The sequence below is a fragment of the Drosophila melanogaster genome, chromosome X (assembly GCF_000001215.4).
Source record: "Drosophila melanogaster chromosome X".
NCBI lineage: Eukaryota > Metazoa > Arthropoda > Insecta > Diptera > Drosophilidae > Drosophila > Drosophila melanogaster.
In genome coordinates, this window is record NC_004354.4 from 22761906 (window position 1) to 22783912 (window position 22007).

General features: G+C 39.0%; 2 long non-coding RNA genes across 2 annotated transcripts in view, besides 8 other annotated features; one reads left to right on the top strand and one right to left on the bottom strand.

Annotated features, from left to right (window-relative positions):
* The window catches only part of lncRNA:CR44997 (long non-coding RNA:CR44997), a 140359-nt gene that overhangs the window by 104582 nt on the left and 13770 nt on the right, over positions 1–22007 (top strand). The window lies entirely within an intron of this gene.
* Positions 2620–4758, bottom strand: lncRNA:CR44109 (long non-coding RNA:CR44109). The gene is made up of 3 exons (NR_073668.1): positions 3920–4758; positions 2848–2974; positions 2620–2793 (listed from the first exon to the last, which is right to left on the bottom strand). It is a non-coding gene; the product is annotated as a long non-coding RNA:CR44109 (long non-coding RNA).
* Positions 3162–3278: a mobile genetic element.
* Positions 3947–4076: a mobile genetic element.
* Positions 4093–4202: a mobile genetic element.
* Positions 9005–9428: a mobile genetic element.
* Positions 9656–12889: a mobile genetic element.
* Positions 14186–14393: a mobile genetic element.
* Positions 18418–18818: a mobile genetic element.
* Positions 21868–22007: part of a mobile genetic element that runs on past the window's edge.

The window sequence follows — 22007 nt, forward strand, 5'->3', positions numbered from 1 at the left end:
TTCTCAATTTAAATTTAAATATTTCATGGACAATTCTTAATTTAATTCAAAACAAAAAAAAAAAAAAAAACTATCTCCACCGATCATTTTCTTTCTCTGTTTTGAATTTTCTGCTTTAAGCTGGAATATTTAAAGACTGGCTAACTGAGTGAGTCATGGGTTGACTGCTTGATTGGCTGATCAACTTGCCAACGACCCGCGACCTGCGGCTGGTGACCCACTTAATTGTTAGCCACTCGGAAGGCAATAGACCCATCCGCACATTGCAAGATTGCCAATACAACTACTCGAAATTCACGTCCCGCCAAGTGCGATAACGGATAACCAAGGGGAGAATAGGAAGGGCGAAAGGGTAAAGGATACTTTGGCCAAGTCTGTTGTTTCAATCTGGGCGGAACGCGTAGCTGTTGATGTTAGACTTGAATCAATGTTATGCGAAGCTTCAAGTTTTTGAGGGGGCCCTATGCATCGATTGGTTCATCACGCTTCCTGAGGAAGTCAAAGAGTAGTAGCTGTATTTAAAATAACACTCTGTAAAGAAATCAATGGGAGAACTTATTGTTGATAGTCTGTTCTCGGAAAAGTTCTTTGACCCTCTGAATAGTAAAAAAAAAAAAAATAAAATCAAATTTTATTAATGAAAATAAAAAAAAAATCTTCATGGTGGTCAAAATTTTACAGCGTCTTTCTATTAAGATTACGGATATATATAATTTGGAAAACTTTTTATTCCCGATAGCTCTAGAGTCCAGCACTTTGTGAGCCATAAAATGTCTAATAAGCTATTCTACCCCAGACTGAAATAATTGAAATTTTTTAATCAGTCAATTGTAAAGGGTTATCTAATATTAGAAATATTGCCTTTATTCACATCACAATCATTAAGATAAAGCTTTAAAACCATATCTCGAATGCAAATAATTTGAATAAGGTACCACACATACCCTTGAGTCGCTCCGATTTCATTTAATTAACTTCACAAGCCCCAAGACATAGGCCCAATTCACTCGATTTACTGCTAAAGAAAAAATTGCTATTTTTTGCTTCAACTGCAGAAATTTTTGCTGTATAAGTCACTAAATCTCGAGCGTTTAACGATGCAGATAACTTGTTTAGCTAACTTAAAATTTACCCAAGAAATTAAGAGTCTTCAGGCAAAATGTATCTACATAAGTGCAGGCACCATCCAATCCTGGAAAAGCGGAAAACTCGAAAAGGAGAAAGGCAGGCATGGCATGTTGCATGCCTCAGTGAGCAATAAGTTCGACAAACTCATTTCATTAAGCTCAGCGCTGCACAAAAAAGTACGGGGAAAGGACGAGCTAATGTGCTCCTCAAACCCCCCATTCTCCGCCAGCTGTCCCGACTTTTCCAGCTGCCTTGCCGTCGTCGTCGATGTCTCATCATTTATTGGCAAGCGCTTTTCAACGGATTGGCATCGCTTCGCATGCATCCCTTAAAGTTGAAAACAGGGAAGGACGTGGCAGAGATTGGCATCGGGATCGGGGGATCCTTAAAACCAGAGGCAACCCGTCTGTTGGTATTTATTGTCAGCTCGCAGCGCCGCACTCCAAAGCCATCAATTTTTTATTAGATTATATAAAATTTACCAACGATTTATCTATGCCCAGCGCCACTAGCGTGTCACCACCATCTAACCCAATCAGTTCCTCGCTCCATTTTCCATTCCTCCCTTCCCGACTACGTTTCCCGTTTCCCTATCCGCATTTCCCTACCCGCATTTAAGGCACCCTGTCGCCGACTGTTCATCCGATTGCAGCAATCGGAAATCTGACCACAACGACAACAGGATGTACTGGTTGCATTTAATGCACCTAATTTAATGAACAAGGAAGCCAGGAAACTGGTTATCGTATATCATATATAATAATCGTATTTTTTAACGACAGAAATCTGATTAACTAATTTTAAACACATTTGTGTATTATCTGTATATTAATCACATTCGCATGCCCAAAATGCATTCCCACTCGTATTTTTTACGCATCTACTTTGTGAAGCTTACAATTTAAGCAAGCTTATTTAAGCAACCACGCAGACTTCAAAATCTCTGCTTACTTTTATCGTAAAGTTCTCTTTTATTGTTGCAATTATGTAACGAGCCAAACTTATATGCGCTCTGGGCCTTTAGGTCGCTTGAAAAACGAAAATCTGGTTTTTAAAATTGACAAAAACGAATTTATATGGCAATTTCTCTGCTAGTCTATCAAAAATCGAGGACCAGGAGCTGTCAAACTGTATCCATTACTTAACATGAGGTATTTGGATCATATGACGTGAACTGTCGACCGTTGTCAGCATGTCGTATAAATTTTTTTTAAATCTTTGAAATTCTTCTTCTTCTGCAGCATTCTTGAAATATCATCTGCTATATCGTACGGACCTGTTACATGCATATCTACAGATGCCTCGAAAATCTTGTATAATATCGAATATGGATACCTAACATCTTTAATATCCCTGCTCAAAGTTACTTTGTAATTAGCGCAAATACTAATGGGACCACTTGCCCCAAGTATCGAAACATATAAGTATCAATTAATCAACTTTTTAAAGTATAGATTGTGCTTGATAAGTACTTTCCATTAACTTAAATTTCTATCGATACATACATATATACATGTATATAGATTGCAATTTTCGTTCCTCATTTGCATTTGTATCGAACACCATTTGCGATTGGGGCAAACACCGTCTGTTGCAATGAGAAACCTCGTATGCTTACCCTGATGTTGCTGTTGTAACGCCGCCCGAGTACTTTGAGTTGCCGTGCTGCAAATACATTAAAATTCAGTTGAAATTGCTATTGCTGGCAAGTCCACAAACCATTTTCCCACTTTTCCACGCCCACCTGTCAGTCTACGCGTCAGTTTTTCATTCTCACTTATTTTGCCCTGGCAGGCATTCATCAGCGTTATCCTGGCTCCTTATCCTGACGCTCTACATGCAATACCTGCAATTTACATTTCTTAGTTTCCTTCGCGCTGGAATTAACATTAGTTAAACAAAGATGAAATACAGCTGGTAAATTGATTTGCTCTTGTTTTCTGCATTCTTATAGGTTAACTGGCAATCACCAGTAAACCGGAGAGTACATAGGTAAGTTCTCGAAAGCAAGTCTGTGTAAAATACGAAATATGTTTTTTCTCATTTTCTTCCCCAATATATATCGATACCCCAGAAAATAAAATTCGGGTTCGCATTCCCACCAGCTGAGTAACGGATATCTGATAGTCGGGGAATGCGATTATAGCATTTATTAAGTTACGTTGTATTATACCCATGCAGGGATATGAGTATTACTAAATGGTTATATAAGCTTGGTCCTGCCGAAGCCAGCTTAATATCTAGTTTGTATTCTCCTTTTGTAACCTGTAAATAAATACCTACTTTTTCAATACAAACAATGTATGTAAGTAAGTATGTATGTAATGAATGTAAGTAAGCGCTAAACAGACTTTACCGTTAAGTTCGATTGCCGGCGTGGCTTAGGAAAAAATGGGGCATTGTAGGCATCACTTTAGTTCCTGCAACCGAAAGTTACGGACGAACAGACGGACACACAGGTGAGCACAGAGACGAATAGACAGATGAAAATACGGACATGGGCCGGATGGAGTTACCATGTCTTCCTGTAAAACTGTAAAAATGTTATACTAATTGAATTACTTTTGTTTGACAATTTTCTTCAAGCTGTCAGGTATGTAACTGTACAATGGATAGCCCGCAAAATCTAGGAGAAAAAATCTCCGCAATTACTCCTGCTACTAGTTACCCGAAGACTTCTGTCTTGCGATCCACTTCCTTGAATTCTCCGGCGTTGGGGTTCGACCTTGACTTTGGCTCACTGTCGCTTTTATTAAATGCGCCAAAGGGGCGAATAGAAATTGCAACTTACTGTTATTTAAATCAAATCAAATGCATGTGCAGGCAAGCTCCCGGGTGTTTGCGCACCCGAATCAATTCGGGACTCTGCGTCGTATGTGCCGATCACCTAGACACCCGGTGTTTAGCGGGTGCACTTAGAGTGCCAGTTTGCAGTGCTGCAGTTTTCTTTTCGGCACTATGAAGTATGTACATATATTCGTGATCAAGATCCCAAGATCAGTGCATCTGTCCGTCAGTATGAATGTCTATATATCGGAACTATAAAATTAAGTAGGTTGAGAAAAGCATGCAGATAATAGTTACCAACCTTTCACTCCAGTCACGCCCATAGTTTGCAAAAACGTTTTGGTACTATTAATTACTTATTTTAAAAGTGAAACTAGTTCGAAGGCACCCCATTTAATTTGGTGTGCCAAAACTGATAATATTTCTTCTCCGTGTGTCATTTCCTTTAGCTGCGCCCCTCTACATGGTGTTTGTTTGTTGGCCTTCTAATTTTTTCTTTCACAGTACAGCGTGTTTGCGAAATCCTCGCTGAAGCTTCGAGATTCGAAATCTATTTACTTTGCCGTGTCTCCGGCTCAGTGTCCTGCTCATGTCCTGCTGACAGGCTCAGTCACACAACCGGACAGTTGGCATTTTTATGCGACTCCCTCCTGTCTGCACTATATCGTTCAGTCGCAGTGTTGGTGAGTTTCCTTCTGGCTTTTTCTCATTGGCACTCATGAAAGTGTGAGGGTGCAGGCTGGTTTGTACACAGACAGTACACAGAAAGAAATTCCGCTTAAGTGTTTCTAATGTAATTAAAGTGGAAAGAAACGGGGTCTAACTCGTTAGCAGCTCAATCATTTCGAAAATATGGACAAAATATTTATTTAACCCAAACAGAATGAACTGAATATTACAAAAACCAGCTTACTATTCCAAGTTGAAATGGAAAATCGTTGCATAACTATGTCAAAGTCTTCGCATTAATAGGAAATACCGCTCTTTTAAACTATTAAAAAACAGATTGATTTAGCCATTTTCAACATTTCTTTTGGGTGTTGGTTGCCCTTCCACATTTAGCCACCTCTTTCCATCATGTTTGTTTGCTCATCTTGTTGCCTACTGCTATTTATCTTTTCCACATCCACCATTTGGCTTTGGGTTTCCTTCGAGGTGTGTTACCCACCTTTCCATTTCCCGACCTCTCCTGCTGTCGCCTCTTTGGTATTGCTGCATTATCTTTCAAATAGCACATTTATAGGATTTCGTTCGCTTTCCTCGCTATCAATGCGCACTGCCATGTACGTCTATATATAGATATATAAATCGGAATCTGGAGAAGGCACATAGTTTATTGGCAGTGGCTCACTGCGCCTGATGCGCATTTCCTCAATCAGCTCGTCAGCCGTCCAGCATCTGTAAACAGTTAAACAAACCCGGCCAAAGGGACACATTCGGTGGCCAAAAAGCACGTTGTTGAGTTCCGGGCCAGGGAACGGGACCGGGAACTTGGCTAGGACGCCGGCCAAGTAACGAAACTGGGTTACCTTGGCCGCACAGTGGTAAAAATGATTGGTGTGAACTTGAAATTCTCTGTGAGTATCGTGTTTCTTGGTTGGCATATAAACAGATAGATAGATGAAGACGTCTAATTTATATTTCGCAACACATGTACTGCCTTTAGGGTTGTAGCAAAAGCACTCCTTTGTTTAGAACATATCCACCGAAATCTAAAAACAAGGTAAGTGTCAAATTCATTTAACTTGCCCAATATTCTTTGTCGCCATCATTTTCGCTTTTTAACCCACTGTTCCAAATCGACTTTCAGCCACTTTGGCTGTCTGTCTACCCTGCCGGCTTCAATACACAAACTTTTACTTAACCATTTCGAACACAGTAAATTCATTTTCTCAATTGCCTCTCGCCGATGTCGCTATCGCTGGAGATTCACTTGCTTTTTCCTTCTCGTCCATATTTTATTTGTCTTTATTTGTATGCATGTGTAAATATTTTATTTTCCCTTGATTTTTATTATATTTGTACGACTCTGTCCGGCCTGCTGAACTGCAATTCCCATTGACCTCACACTCAGTGTTTTGTGTTTTATGGCGTCATACGGGGTGAAGAACGAATGCCGCGTTGGCGGCATTTAATCAGGTAAAAGAGGAGTAAAGTAAAATGATGCTTTCGATTGTCGCTGCTTGCATGATTTTTCCGTTAAACTATAACGGAAAATTCAATTTCCCACGTCCCCAAAGCCACGTCCGCTTTCAGGCGTGGAATCCCTACCGCAATCCGCACACAAAACGAGGTAATGGGTATGGGTCGGCCAAGCCGGTGGAAATGCTAATTGGTAATCCATACCCCCCAAATCGGAATGCGAATGCGAATGTAAATGCGAATGCGGGTGCGGGCATCGAAAATGTCATGAGCTATGCGGAGGGAAGGGCGGAAATATTCGTATTTTCTGGCAGCTCGATTTCTCCGAGATATCTGATGCGAACACTTAAAAGCATTCGACCAGATACTAATGCTTTACATCGCTTACAATGGATTAATTATTGAAAAATATGGATAATAATCTAACAGCTTAGTGCACTTTGTACACTTTTGTCCAGCAAATATAATTTGGACACTACTATAATTTGCAAGTATCTTGTATTAATTGTAAATCAGGCAACTAGTAAAACTTGTTGCATGTAATGTTTGGCCATTACAATGCTTTTCCTATTTCACATGCTCTGCATATAAAAACGTCACTTTATTTCCATTTTAAATGTGTTTTGATGTAAGAGACTATAGATTAATCACTTTACAAATACGAGTATGAACGACTTGCAAATTTATTGTAATTTTATGTTAATACGGAAATATGTCTATAACTGCACGAAACACCAGATTACCCACCGTGGGTATCCGTTCAGCTGAATCCACTCCTGTTACGCACTTTTACTAAGCATCATTCATCTGCCCCGTTCCCATCCCAAGATAATAGCAACTTCTGACCAAACGCATTAAATCAGTACTCGCTTATATGCTCGGATGCGGTGAAACATCTTTTAATTTAACGCCGACTTTTTATTAGCATTACTATGCTGGATTTATTAACTTGAGGTGTATTCGGAAGAAATGACCAAAGACCCCACACCCATTAAGGAAACGAGCATAAGGTGGCTAAGAAATTATCTATAGCGCTCGTGGAAATCTTAGTGGATGCGGACTTTGCTTTTCGGAAGGACCACCATGAATTATTTATTTTTGCGGACATGAATTATTGTTATGAAGTTTATTGCAAACAAATTGCGTTCTGGGACAATGGAAATCAATAGCAAATAAATAAAAGATCCAGCAGTTTTTGTGGCTTTCGATGAAACAACAGTAGCTAGGGTGGTCTGATGTCTGATAGCTATTCCCCGCCTGGGTGCTTTGACGGTTCGGGAGTTATAGGATGGTCAAGATACGTATACGGGCGTGTCCTGGCCGAGGAAAGTTATGTTTGAGCAGACAACAATGGCAGATGATATAAACGTAGCCCCTCTCCACACCTTAATCCCCACGGCATTTTGTGGGCAAAGCCATCAACAACATGTACAGGATATGGCAAAGCGCTGCGGGCGATTCATGAAATTTAATGAAGTAGGGCGTGGAGCGGGGCTCTGGCTGTTCGGCGACCCGGAGGGTTCGAAGTAACCACCAGTTTGGTATTGGAGCTCCACTCGCGGCAACACACGGGGGAAAAAGGAAGTAATACGCTTATAAACAATTGGGAAATTTAAAGATTTTGCGGGATATGTCACTCCCTTTAAAAGGAGTGGCAGGCAGATACTTGGTAAATTGTAAAACCTACATATAAAATCAAGTGCAAAATGAAGCCATTAATCAATTTGACTTTAAAATACTAAAGAAAGTGTCGCTCAGCTCAACGCTCCTGCTAAGCAACGGATATGGATGAGATGTGTTTTTAAAGTTGGGTTTTTAATTAAAATAAATATTTAATTAAAATTGTAATTACAAATTAGTTGCGGGCAATAATTCAATGCGATGACATCGAAAATTTTAAAAGGACATGGATCCGCTGTCCATTCTCTATTGCATATGACGGAGTAACCTAATCTGTATCTGTATCTGAATCCGTTTCGCTATCTGAAACTATCTGGCCGCCATCGATGCACAGTGGTTCCCCCCATAGGCCAAAAATAAAAAATCAAAGTTTAAATTTTGACTTTAAATGTATTATTACTTTGTAACTGTCAGCTTTAAGAATAGCATCGTAAGAGACAGCATGATATCAATCGATTATTGCGATGTGAGCAATTTGCAAGTGAAGCTGTCCGTAAAGTAAAAAAAAACCTTATAAATTACTCTGCCATGGAAGGCATTCGTATAAAAAATAATGGTATTTAGTATATTTTTAAAACAACAATTTTATGTACGACGTTCTGTGTTTTGCGTAAATTAGAGTTGTGTTTAGTATATAGTTGTAGATGTTCTTTGTTTATGTTTGCAATATTTCGTTGAACTTTTCTTTATGTCCATTTTCACTTAACTTAAAAATTTTTGTTGTGCATTGTTTATTAACATTTTAACATTAAGAAAACGTTTAATTCTGGTGCCGACCGGTGCCCTTTCGCAAAAAAAAAAAAAAAAAACAAATCACGATTTTCGACTGATGATTCATATAGCAGCTACATGATATAGCATACAATTTTCGCTAAGCTCGCCATGGATATATATACTAATTTCTAATGTAGAATTCCAAGTCTTCGTTGCAAAATAATTGAAAACAAAAAAGTATTCCATACTAACCCTTTATTTCAAACTGATCGTTTCAAGTGTCAACTAGAAGTATTTTTGGCCACTTTCTCCAAACAATGGGAACCACTGTGCGTTCGCTGTAAAAAGGCATCAATTTCTGATTAAAAGGGACACACACTGCTGGATATTCCGCTGAACAGCTGCGGGGAAAGCCAAAAAGACGATGATGATGATGGCGACGACGGTGGAAACACAGTCTCGCAGATACAAGAACATTAAGAATATGAAAAGCAATCGCAACTTTTCTACACTCTACTATTACGAGCAACAAAAAAAAAACACCCGTTTGAGCGATGCACAAGCAACGATCGGCCGCAGGTCATTTTCTGTATGCATAAACTTTGTATGGGTGGAAGCGAGACGGTCTAAGAAATGAAGGTTAAAACGGATCACCCAGAAAGAGGTGTTTTTTTTTTTATTGAATTTCTTTTATTTTTAAATGTTTCTACTTACTTAATTAACAATATTCAAGAAGAGAAATTAAACATTTATAAAGTTAATACGGGAAGCAAATATTAAGAACTAATAATATAATATATAAAAAAGGAATGTCGTTTCAGTTATTTTTTAATTTTTGTAGGAATAATTATTATAATTAATATTAATCCAAAAAAATAGGCTATCTACAGATTTTGAGCATATTCTATTTCGTTTTTCAGTAATTAGCACGTAACAGCTAGGGAAAACACTCTCAGCTGCTGCGCTACTGGCTGGTAAGTGTAACACTACACTCGAGTGTCTACAAAACACCCAAGTGTGTTACGAGACACGCAAGTGTTTTTCGAAACACCCAAGAGTTTCACGGGAAACCCGTATGTCAATTCAATTTTTATACCACCACAAAATTCATCACACGCCAAAAGCGCCAATCGCTTTAAATTGTGTCTGCCCAAATAGTAAATAGTTGCCTTGGTCCAAAAGATGTAACGCGTTTTATATATATAGTAAAATTGTTGTTTTATTTATGAGTCGAACTAATGTCCCGTCAGTTGACTAAGGACAACGCCAAGAAATAAAAAATAGTTTTTAGGAGAAATAGTTTCACGACTTTATTCTTTGGATCTCAGCTTAAGACTAAAAATCAAATGCAAATTGGATTGAGGAGAAGCCTCAGTATTTGAACAATATTTGTATTTCGGGAGAGCCTCGCTCTTGGGTTCTTAAGATTAGGTAGCGTTGAAAGAGGGCAGTCAAATCTGCTTAGGTCAGGCTTTAGGATGTTTACAAGAACGGCTGCGCTGCCAAAGATAAACGAATGCTGCGCAGCTGGGATACGTTATGGAAAATTACTAGAGTGCATTACTGATTTCTTTGAAATAATGGAAGTGGCTGGTTTGGACCACCCAAATACGTCACTCCCCTTCCCTTAAAGAGAAGCCTATACTTGGGCTGGGATTGATGGATATAGTGTGGGAAATGGAGTTTCTTCTATTTCTGTTTGTTGTGGTGTGTTTTGATTTTGATTTTTTCTTATTTTAAGTTTTGCATACAGCATCATAAATGGTTTAAATGATACATATCTTAAATATGAGTACAACAAAATTAGTGCGATTATTACAATGATCATTTGTATGTAAAGTGTAATATTGTTCTCTGAAATCATCTCAACAATGTCGTTGTGTTTTACAATTTTTATTTTTGTTATATTAAGTGGTGTGTATAGTGGTGTCAAATCTATTTCTGGTTCTAACAGATTTTCACTTAAAATTATATTATTGATTTCTATTTTGCATTGCGTTACTCTTATCATTTTGTTTCCTTCTATTTTTATTTTATTAATTGAATTTTGGCAATTTTGGTTAAGAATTGTTTGGGTTAAGTTCCAGGTTACAATTGTGTTTGGTTCTATGTATTTTATTATTTCGTTCGTGTGTACTGGCTTAAAATTACAAATTGGATTTAAGTGTTTAATAATATTGGTGACACATTCATTTTTTACTTCTTTATTTTCGGTATTATAAACTTTATTTTCTTTTTCAAAATATGATTGTGTGTCTGTGTAATCTAGCTGATAGCCGTTGGAGTCTGGGTAAGGAATTATTTTAATTGTGCTTATTAGTGAAAGGTAAATGGGTATGTGGGATATGATTAATACTTGGTTATCATTGTAGTTAATCCAAGTGGATGTTTTAATGTTCAAAATGTTTTGGCTGTTCACATTTTCAAGTTTGTCGTAGTTTAGTAATTTGGGGTTAAACAGTCCAAGTCTGGAAAGCTGCATAGCCATTTCCAAATCTTCTATGTATTCCGTAAACTGCATTAGTTCGAACAAAAGACTGTCAATGATGGTGTGGTTATTTTCATAATTCTGTATTTTTTGCATTCCGTCATTTATCAATCGTATGGCGTCGTTGAGTTCATGTAATTTTACTGAGTTATGGACGTTGATTTCAAGTTTTTTCTGTATTTCGACTCGATCATTTTCATCTAGTGTTCCAAATAGGTATTTAAAACCTGAACCCACAATGTTAATAAGACCCCGTTTGTTTCTATGTTTCAGGGTTATTCCGGCTAGTTCTCTTTTTATTTTATTGTATAAAAAATTGATCTGGGGTGCATGGTAATCGGTTCGTAGTCTTTGCTCAAAATAGTCAACCACGATGTCTATTTCAGTTAAATTGATTTTTAAGGAGTGATGTTCAAAGGAAGATGGTATCTGTACTGGCTTATCAGAAAAAAGGAGGTATCCGTGGTTGGTGTCAATATTATTAATTTGAATTTGTTGTCCATGAACAGCTGTGATCAGTATAAACAATAGTGTTATCGGGTACCAGGTGCCTGTGAAATTGAGAGTTTATTATTTTTCTTTTGTTTTTTGAATTGTGTTTTGTAGTAGTGCGTAACTCTATTTCTATTAGTGATTTTGTAATGGTCAGGGTCTGTCTGTTCTACATTTTTGGTTGGTTTAAATGGGTTTTCTAATTTGCCTTTCTGTAGTGGACCTTTTCTGTAATTAGTGTCAATATTAAATTCCTGTCTGTCTTCATTTATTTTGTCTATTTTCTTCTCTTTAATTTTTTGAGTGTCTAATATGGGATGCCCAGCGTATAAGAAAATTTGAGCAGGTGTCTGTCCAGTAGTGTCATGTTTAATTTTAAATTCCGCGATGAGTCTTGCTTTAAGGGTAGGCCAATCTTCGATGTTCGGAAGTCCCAAAGATCGTGTAATTTGTCCGTCCAAGTTCCTTTCGATGGCTCCCAGTAGAATCCTCTGTTGTCGGACATCATTTGTTTGGTAGAGCGAAATTACGTAATCCACTCTGCTGATAAAGGTGTGAAGGGTTTCTGGATCACCCTTGAATGGCATAATGTCTTTAAGCTGCCGACGGGCTTCGGCAAGGTTTATGTCGCTCAGCGCAATAATTGGTTGTGACATTTTTATTGTAAAATTTTTAACTTTTGTGTTTTATTTTTTTGTTTTGTTTCGGATTCAATGTTATTATTATTTTTAAGCTTTCTAGTTTCACTTGTTTGTTTTTTTGTTTTGTAAATTTTTGTGTTGTATTATTAAAATTCTATATTGTTTTAATTTTTTTATTTTTATATGTTGGTTTTAAAACTTAGTTGCCTTTGGACTTAATATTTTTGTTTCGTATTTCACTTCCACTTATTATTGGATAACCGAATTGGAATTATAATCCAAGTTGAAGAGTTTTCACGAATTTATTTTGGGAGATGTTTCGAGCACTGGACTATAAAATTTAACTTATTTTCCACTCGAAGGTTCTTTTTTTCGGATACTTCTGTATCCTACCGACTGCGCCAGTAAAATTGTTGTTTTATTTATGAGTCGAACTAATGTCCCGTCAGTTGACTAAGGACAACGCCAAGAAATAAAAAATAGTTTTTAGGAGAAATAGTTTCACGACTTTATTCTTTGGATCTCAGCTTAAGACTAAAAATCAAATGCAAATTGGATTGAGGAGAAGCCTCAGTATTTGAACAATATTTGTATTTCGGGAGAGCCTCGCTCTTGGGTTCTTAAGATTAGGTAGCGTTGAAAGAGGGCAGTCAAATCTGCTTAGGTCAGGCTTTAGGATGTTTACAAGAACGGCTGCGCTGCCAAAGATAAACGAATGCTGCGCAGCTGGGATACGTTATGGAAAATTACTAGAGTGCATTACTGATTTCTTTGAAATAATGGAAGTGGCTGGTTTGGACCACCCAAATACGTCACTATATATACTCGGGTCAGTGGAAGGCCAAGGAAATATTGGGAATTTCACAGAGAGAAAGCAGGACGCGACGGTTGTTTGCTAGATTAAATTTACTACATTTCAAATTGAATAACTAACGCTCCCGGTGGATCATCTTCATTTTGTATTTATCCAGAATGAATAGTAAACGACAGTTGGAACACACACGTACAGCAAGGGATTGATGGGAAAAGAAGAGCAAAATATTGCAGAATTACGACTGAAAGCCGGACGAGTGGGAGATAGGATGAGGCGGGTTCGTAAAATGGCAGGACACACATACGAAAACAATCAGTAATGTAATAGAGACGACGACGAGGACAACAACGCCTGCAAAAGCCGTACTCAGGACACTGGACTCCTCTGGTCGGAGGATTGCAGAATCAAGGAGCAGGCAGGCGGCCCCAGGACGAAGGACCAACGAAGCCATTACAGTTGCCAGTGGCATTTTGCAGGAAACAGCTTGACAAGCCGTTGAAATTTATATTGAAAGATGTTTCGTAGCCAGCTCTAGCAGGATTAAGTAACTACAGGCCCCGCGCCGCCCATACCAACAAAGTTTTGGTCCTGTTGCGCTGCATAATTCATATAGAAATGGAATCATTGCCTATGCAGTAAAGGAGCTATTATTGCGATGCAATCCTAGACTTAAGGATTTTATCTATAAGAATCAATTGCTTAAAATAAAGTGCGCTGTTATGATTTGAAAACATAAAGTACCTTAAAACTATTCCATAAATTTTGTGAAATCCTGTTCTTTCTTTGTTTTCTCATTTGTTATGCAAAATTCTTGTTTCGCAAATGAAAATAATACAAAAACAAACTAGTTTCTATTTAATAGGTCATCTGTCCAAATGAACGTCGGGATTTCTGGAAGAGAGATTGGAAGTTAGAAAGCTGTTCTTACGCATGCGCCCACTCTTCCGCCCACAAATTTGAATAAATGGAAATGCCAACATGATGCGCAAGTGAGCTTTCTTTCCTCACTCTGCCACTGGCTGAGTTACGGGCATCCGATATTCGAAGCAGTTGGCTACATTGGACCCTTGGAGAGGGCCAAAAGTTTAAGTTAGTCAGGAGTGCATATAATCTCGATCTGCTTTAACAACATAGACTTTCTCAAAAGTTTTCCTAAATAGAATTGAAACACGATAGAATAAATAAAAATAGATAATAGATAGATAGATAAATATCCAAAAAATTTTCAAAAATGCGTTCGTGGAAATTTACAAGACTAATAAAAATGTGAAAAATATATTAACATTAACATATTAATGCGCTGCGTCTCAACCTCCTAGCTTTATTGTTCCTCTGATCTCGACGTTCATACGGACAGACAGACATGGCTAGATCGACTCGGGTCGGGTATTGATCCTCATCAAGAATATATATACTTTATATGGCCAGAAAAGCCTTCCTTCACCCTGTTACTTACTTTTCAAAGAATCTAGTGTACCCTTTTACCCTACAAGTTACGGGTATAAAAATGTGCGTTGCCTCTTTAAGTATTTTCTACTATTAAGGAATATAAATATTTAGTGTTTGGAGGCACAAATAACTTCTCTTCCTATTAACCTACTGAGGAATTTTAATCAAGCAAGCATATGAATATCACATAGCTTATACAGCCAAATTCAAATGAACAACTTCAGCACCCAACCAAAAACTTCAGCTTATTTACAATGTTGACGAAATGGAGGATGTTAATCAAGTACATATGTATGTAAATATAAGAACATATAAAGCGTTCGACAAAAAGTTTTATCCCAAAAACTCCGTGCCCAAGCGTTGGACGAAAGTGTTGAATTAGCAAAAACTCTGAAAAGAAATACGAGTATGCAAAAATGCCTTGTATTTATGTGTACGGAAATGGTAATCCAAAGAGGCAAATTCTTGGTGGCATGGCAGGTATGAATAACCATAAAAGCATTTTTGGTGCCTTTATCGCGTAAACGCATCAAAAAAAGTCAATTGTAGTTAGTACACACACACGCATGGATTTAACCGATCACAAAAGAAGCAACAGAATGTTTGTGATTGGGCCATAAAAGTGAATATTACGCATACGCCCCATCATCCGCCCAAGGGACCGAGCCAGTTAAGCCAAGCCAAAAGCCAATTTGATTAACAAAAAACCGCCAGAGGTTGGGATTACGATGCTGATGATGAGGATGTTGATATTCCTGATGATGATGCAGCATCAATACAATACATCAACATACAATAGAAAAACTTTGCAGGCATTGCAGTTGGGCTTACCATCTAATCTCAGGAAAATTGCTGAAAACTACGAAAGCTTACCCTTTGAAAATGAAAATTTTCTTAAATAAATTGCAGTCATCGAGGCATTCGTTAGCTCTTCTGGGATGGGGAAATTGCATTTGAATATAAATTAAAAATATATAGAGTCTGCCGAGTTGGGGAAGTCGAAAGACTGAATTAATAGAGAATACATACACTATTAAAATATGCACTTTATAATTCTTATTCGTAAATTTTTATTTCAATTTAAAGTATCCAATTTTTGTTGTACCTTTTTTGAACCGCTATCAAATAAATGTTATACGTAAATAAATAAAAGAAACACATTTAAAAAAGAAGTTAATGGATTAATTGATTTCAATGAATAGCCTACGATTTTTGGTGTCATTTATCAATACGATATAGAAAACATTTTGATTTCGATTTTTTTTTTTAAAGTGTACTTGAATGGTGTAGAACATTTTTTTCTGTATTTACCTGAATATTTTTGCAAATTTAAAATGCGGCTGTTGACAATACGTTTGGGTAAGCATATTTCGTCTGACGAATTAGGCAAAGCTTTCCTTTGGGTTTTCTCCTGTGGCCTCAAGGATTGCGATTATGATTGAGATTGAGTGTGGGTGTTTCGGCCATTGATTTTCCCACGCGCTAGTTGCTTTTAAGCTTTTGGTGCTCAAAATTCATACTATATTGGGTGGCTTCTGTTTTGCTCCAGCGTTGCAACGCGTTGACCTGGTTTCCGCATCGCTGCTTCGCCCTACACGTGTTAAGTGTTCAGCCAGCTCACCTGGCACAAGTTGGGTGAATTCCCCCTCGTTTTTTGGCCGGTCAAGCGACCTACGTTAAGAGTCAAACACATTTTACTTGGCAATTTCTTGGGTCGTTCGCTGTGGGTCCCCGCACACACGCTTTGACAGAGGCGCCTAATGCTCTTGTGTCTCATGTCGTAGGCGTTGCCAACTCTAATGAAATGATTCATTTCCGCTCTAGCGTTGTGTGGTTGTCTGCCTGAGAGTGTGTGTGTTATGTGTGGGAGGGTGTCTTCCGTTTGACACTTTCTTTTCGCTCTGGTTGTGTGTGTGTGAACGTATACGTGGAATACGTGGAGCCGAGTTCGTGGCGGACTCGCTTCGTTGGCTTTCAGTTGGCCACGTTGATAAATTTGTGTAAATTCGTTTTAGCCAATTTCCACACACACGCCAGCGAGCTAATGTCCTTAGGGAGTTGCCTTTCACCTTTTCCGTCCACTAATGGTGTGCGGTTTGCCTATCACGTCCTTCGCTCCTTTGAACGATGGAGGCTAAACGTGAAGATAATTTCGCTGTCTTCGCAACCGGATTTCTCAATAAAGTAAATGCTGTGTAAATATTTTATTGGTGCCTACTTAGCTGCAGGTTTGTCAATTTACTGCTTAAGTCCTGGCACAAAGGCTGCTGAATGGGTAATAAATATATAAATAAGTCGCTATTTGGAAAGAAAACTTCTTTTTTTCTTTCTTTTATTTTAATTCTATAAAAAGGCTATAGGTCTTAGTATTGACACCCAAGCTTAACTCTAACCGGTTATAAGCTATATTTATCATAAAGTGTTCATCTCCATCAATTGGTATAACATTTATTAAGTTTATACATGGGCAGTGTTTTTATTGTTTCTGCGGCCAAATATCCTAAGCACTCTGGATGCCAGTTTATCCCTTGATTTTTTGTGGGAAGGGGATGATCTCTTTAATTTTTGTTCCTTCACAGTTTTTTCTTTTTTTTTAGGAAGGCCGCTTGGTGTTGCGGTTTCATCTGCAGACGACAGGGGGCGCTTCTTGGTCAGCCCACCCATTTTTCGCTTCGGTCACATGTTTCATGCCACTTACAGCGGATTGTTGGGGAAGGGGCTCCTGAGAATCAGTACACTGTAAATTCATAACGTTTTTTTTTTGTGTTAAAGCTTTTTACATAACTGGTATATATACATTGAAAAGTATTTAACAGGATACATCATTGAAAGAATGAACAATTTGATCAGGTTATGTCCGTCCATCCATATGTATGAAAGCAAAAATCTCAGTAGCCAGAAAGTGTAGAGAAAACATGGAGGTACTACTTATTCTTAGAGAGCTCGAATTTGCTTTGGAGGGATAAATTCTGCGAGTGTATTGGGTTGTGGGTGGCGCTGCTCGCTCAGCGAAAGGCCGTCCTCATAACTTATGCCAGAGAACCCTGCTCCTATCCTGCTCTTCGTTACCAAAAAATGGCAAATGGCGAGCCGAAGTAGCGCATTTGTTACCACGGACATGTTGTCACACACACACATGGCCAGGGGGTTTTCCCAAAACCCTGCATCACTTGAACGTTTCCCCCTGTTTGCTGCACCATCCTGGGGCGTCAGTTTTGAAACATTTACTTTATGTTGTTCACAGGAAATTAGATTTTTTCCCGTCCTCTTTTTGTTGTTTTTGCTTTTTGCTGCCACGCCTTCCATTTCGGCGACCAGTGGGCAGTGAGTCCAGTGTTGGGCAGCATATTTAGCTTTTATAGCCAACTTGTCAATGACAGGAGCAGCAGCATCCCAAAAGCAGGAGCCATGTCCCTGCGGACAGGAAACAAGCTCATTGCGGAAACAGCTTTTTAGTCGTAACACGCCGCACGCCAACACTGTGCCAACTTGTTTGCCATGCTAATTTATTTATTGACGGAATGTGAGGGGACGATAAAGTAAGCTTCTTGTTTATTCCATTGTTCGTTTGTTCCTCTCAGCGATTTTAATTTTCATATTTTTTGGGTTGGCTCCCATGTAAATTTCCGCCGCAGACGACAAATTGCATACGTGCCACGCCCACCTGGTGAGTTGCCCACCCACACTGACGACCTTTTTCCGTCTTTAACTCGATTTCGAGGAGCGCAAACATAATTGGTTAACTTCTTCTCCCTTTGCCACTTTCTGAAAAATGAAATCACAAATGTTCCGCTGGATGTGAAAACACCCAATCAATAACGACACCTACGAATCCAAAGGATGCAACTTCTCAACATCCTATAGAAATGTTGCATTGATAATATAGAAAATTATTAATTATATTATATTGGGCTTTTTGTAGGTGAAAGGAAGGGCGTGTCCACAGCGTGTTTGGTATACAGATAAAAATTGGAAAGACAAACAATAAAACGAAAAGAATCTGAACATGTTTCAAATGTGTGGGAGTGGCAGTTTTTGACGGCTTTGGGGCGTTAGAGTGTTAGTGGCAAAATTTTTTTGGCAAATCAATAAAAAATAAGAAGACTAATAAAATTATGAAAAAATATCAATAAAATTTTCAAAAATGTGGCCATGACAGTTTTGGGCGGCTTTATGGGGTAAAGTTTTTTGGCAAATCGATAGAAATTTACAAGACTAATAAAAATATGAAGAAATATCATCACATTTATAAGAATTGTGGGTGTGGCAGTTTTGTGCGGTTTGTGATGCGTCTATGTCTCTAGAATATATATGCTGAATCTCAACCTTCTAGTTTTTAGAGTTCCTGAGATTGAAACGTTGATATGGACAGACGGACATGGCCAGATCGACTCTGCTATTGATCCTGATCGATAATATGGCATCGACATAGGGTCGGAAACGCTTTTTGCTGCCTGTTACATACTTTTCAATGAATCTAGTATACCCTTTTATTCTACGTTACGATCTTTTACAATACATGATAAACAATTTTATTCTGGCACTCGATGGCCTTGGGGAAATGGGTAGACCGTTTCCGACCTTGTAAATTAAATATTCTATATGTGCGTATGTGTATATGTGTATGTCCCGAGTTGATTTTTTAAGGAATGTATGAACAACTCGCCTTTATGATATAATAACGTTTTACTTATTCAGATTACTAAACTTTTGGTCAATACTGGAATTTAGTGACAAAGGTCGGGCATTCAATGCTCGCCCTCCCTTTTGCGTGCTTCAATTTTTTCACGCTGCGCTGATAGATAGGTGTCCCCTGCGTTCCCCGCCTACTGAAAACCGAAGCCGTCTTTCTTTTGCTAGGTTGCCATTTGTATCGGGAGTTCACTGGCTGCAGCTTGTTGTAAAACATGATAAGTAGCATAACCATTAAAATCAAAAGCAGCCAACGCCATTTGCAAATGGAACGCTGGCCACTTTGCTTAATGTTCGGCCTGCAACACGGTGAAAGCTTTGCCACTTGCCACTTTGCCCAGGAAAGCCGCGAAACAGGCAAAAACACACCAGTTCTCCAGGTTTAAAGTCCTCCAGTTCAACCGTCCACCGATCCCTCGGTATGGACATGCATTCATTTCGAATGGATTCGCGGAATGTCGACGGTATCCGCAGTGGATTAGCGGTACATGAATGGAGATTGGTTGTGGAATCACTGTGGACGGAGGTTATTCGTGAGCCACTGCGGATGGGGCGGGAACGGAATAGAGCAATGAGTGAATGTCGCAGCGGGAAAAAGCTGTACGAATTAAATCGGTTATTTTCCGAGCTGATTTAAGCCCTATTCATTGTTTTACGATATTAAACGTGAATGAGCAATTTAAATAGTTTTTCTCCTTGTTTTATTTTTCGCATTTGCAGAGCAAATTTAATACGCTTTCAACAAATAAGAAGTTTACAGCGGATTAATCACGTAAATTGATTGCCTTATTTTAGTAATTGTATTTGGAATCAATACGCTAGATTTTGATAGATTTTCCTCTGGCTGATTCGCTTCAATTTCATGCTTCGATTGCACAACCGATGGGCATCTAAAAGACCCAATAACCCAATTTAAATTGAGTTTCGGCACTTTCAGTCTGAGAGCAACAACTTTAACCCTGTCAAGGGTTGGCTCATTACAACTGCATGGAATGTATCCATTCAGATTATTGGCTAACTTACGGCAATACCTTTAGTTTTCACGTATCGGGGACTATGAAAGAATAAAAACTAATTTAATATGAAAGAAGCCATTGTGAGTGTCGCAAGTATATTGAAATTGCTAATATCGCATTGAGACTAACGTCATCTTAACTATGCAAATAGTACCCGAGAAGGAGCTTCTTTCACCAACTTTCATTCGCTCAGGATTTTCTGTGGTTTAAAGACACCCTAGTTGTGCAAAGAATGGCATTTCTGGTGGTGCATATGATGAATATACATTTACTTCTGACCTTATCAAGGGTTGGCTCATTACAACTGCATTGAATGGATCCTTTCAGCTCATCGGCTTTGAGTTAGAGCTATACGTTTAAGCATCTTAGCGAATATGATTATGCCACTGCCATTTCGCCGACTTTCCCAGCCATTCATTCAGCGGCCAGCCGCCACCCACCGCACTACCACTTTTCGTAGCTCGTTGCTCATTCATTTTCTTGCACATTGCCGTGCACGAGGAAATTTCGTTTCAATTTGTGAAACGTTCTCCATTGTGAGGTCGTCGTCGTCGTCATCGTAGTCGTAGTCTTTGTGGTTAAATTTCATATTTTTTAAGGGCAGTCGAAACTGTTGCCACCGCTCCATGGCATGACAGCTGTTGCCGGACAGCCCCACATCCACTGCCCTTCCACTTCCCTCCGACACTCCACCATTCCGCCGTTTCATCATTCCAGCACTCCGCTTTTCCAGCTCACCCCGTTCCCGAACCAGATCCCGTTCGCCACTACCCCAGTGTTAACAAATGAAAAGCAATTTACGCCGCTGAAGGTGGGTCGGGAGTGGTTGTGAAACGGGTGGGTCGGGGCGGTGAGAGACGTGGCGCCACGAAATGCTACCCGTGCGGAACAGGAAAAGCGGGAAAAATGGCATGAGATGGTGGCGGGGGCTGAGCGATGGCCAAGTGAATCAAGGTAAAGAAATCGCTCAGAAGCATTCAGCAACCGCCATTCATGCGAATGACCAACACCAGATGACCCGCTGACCCCTGAACCCACTGGATGTTAACCCTTGCCGCTGGCTGTCCCTCATTTTAATTTCTCAACTGCCACGGCTGCTTTTGCTGCTGCTGCTGTTGCTCGTAATACTCTAAGTTACTTTAATGGACGGCGAAATCAACAATTTTTGAATGTTAAAATGGGAATTCTTTGAGCCACAGCGGCGACGGTGATGGCGGTGGCGTTAGCGTTAGCGAAAAGAGGTTGTGGCCGTGGCTCAGCCATAAATAAGAACATTTTCTTAGCGAGTTTCAGCGTGCGGAAAACTTTACCGCCACATTCGCTAAAGCGAGCACGCCCTCTTGGCTTTTCCAAGTGGGTGGAGCAGGAGGAGGAAGTGAGATGAAAAAAGGGCTTGCGGCTATGCACCTTTGTTGGCCTGGTTCGGAATTTATATTTTATTTTATTTCACATTTCACCGCTGTCATTTTAATATACAATATTATGTCTTGCCTGGTTTCTGTGAATTTCCTTTTTTCTTTCCGAAAGAACAAAAGGAAATGTAGGAGGGCGGATACAACCACAAGAACAGTGAGACACGTTTTCGAAATATTACCCTAAAAAAGTATTTCGATTGATTCAAGTTTCCTTGGGAATCATGCCGAAAAAGCTGTTGGACTTAAGCAAGCAGAAATTGTATCGCATGAAGAATGTTGCGCTTGTTACAATCAATTATTATGGATTTAAAATATTGTTTTTGTCCAATTCAACTGTCGTTCGTCCTTTGACCAAAAGGACTTCCTCGCAGTTATTACATACTTAACTCGTCGTTGGTCACGATCATTATATCCGTATGAACGGAGATTGAGATCTCGTGAACTACTTAAGCTAGAAAGTTGAGGCTAGGTTACTACAATATAATGATTCAATTGATGCTTGTTTCAGAACTTTACCACTCCCACTGTAACACCTACAAACCAGCCCAT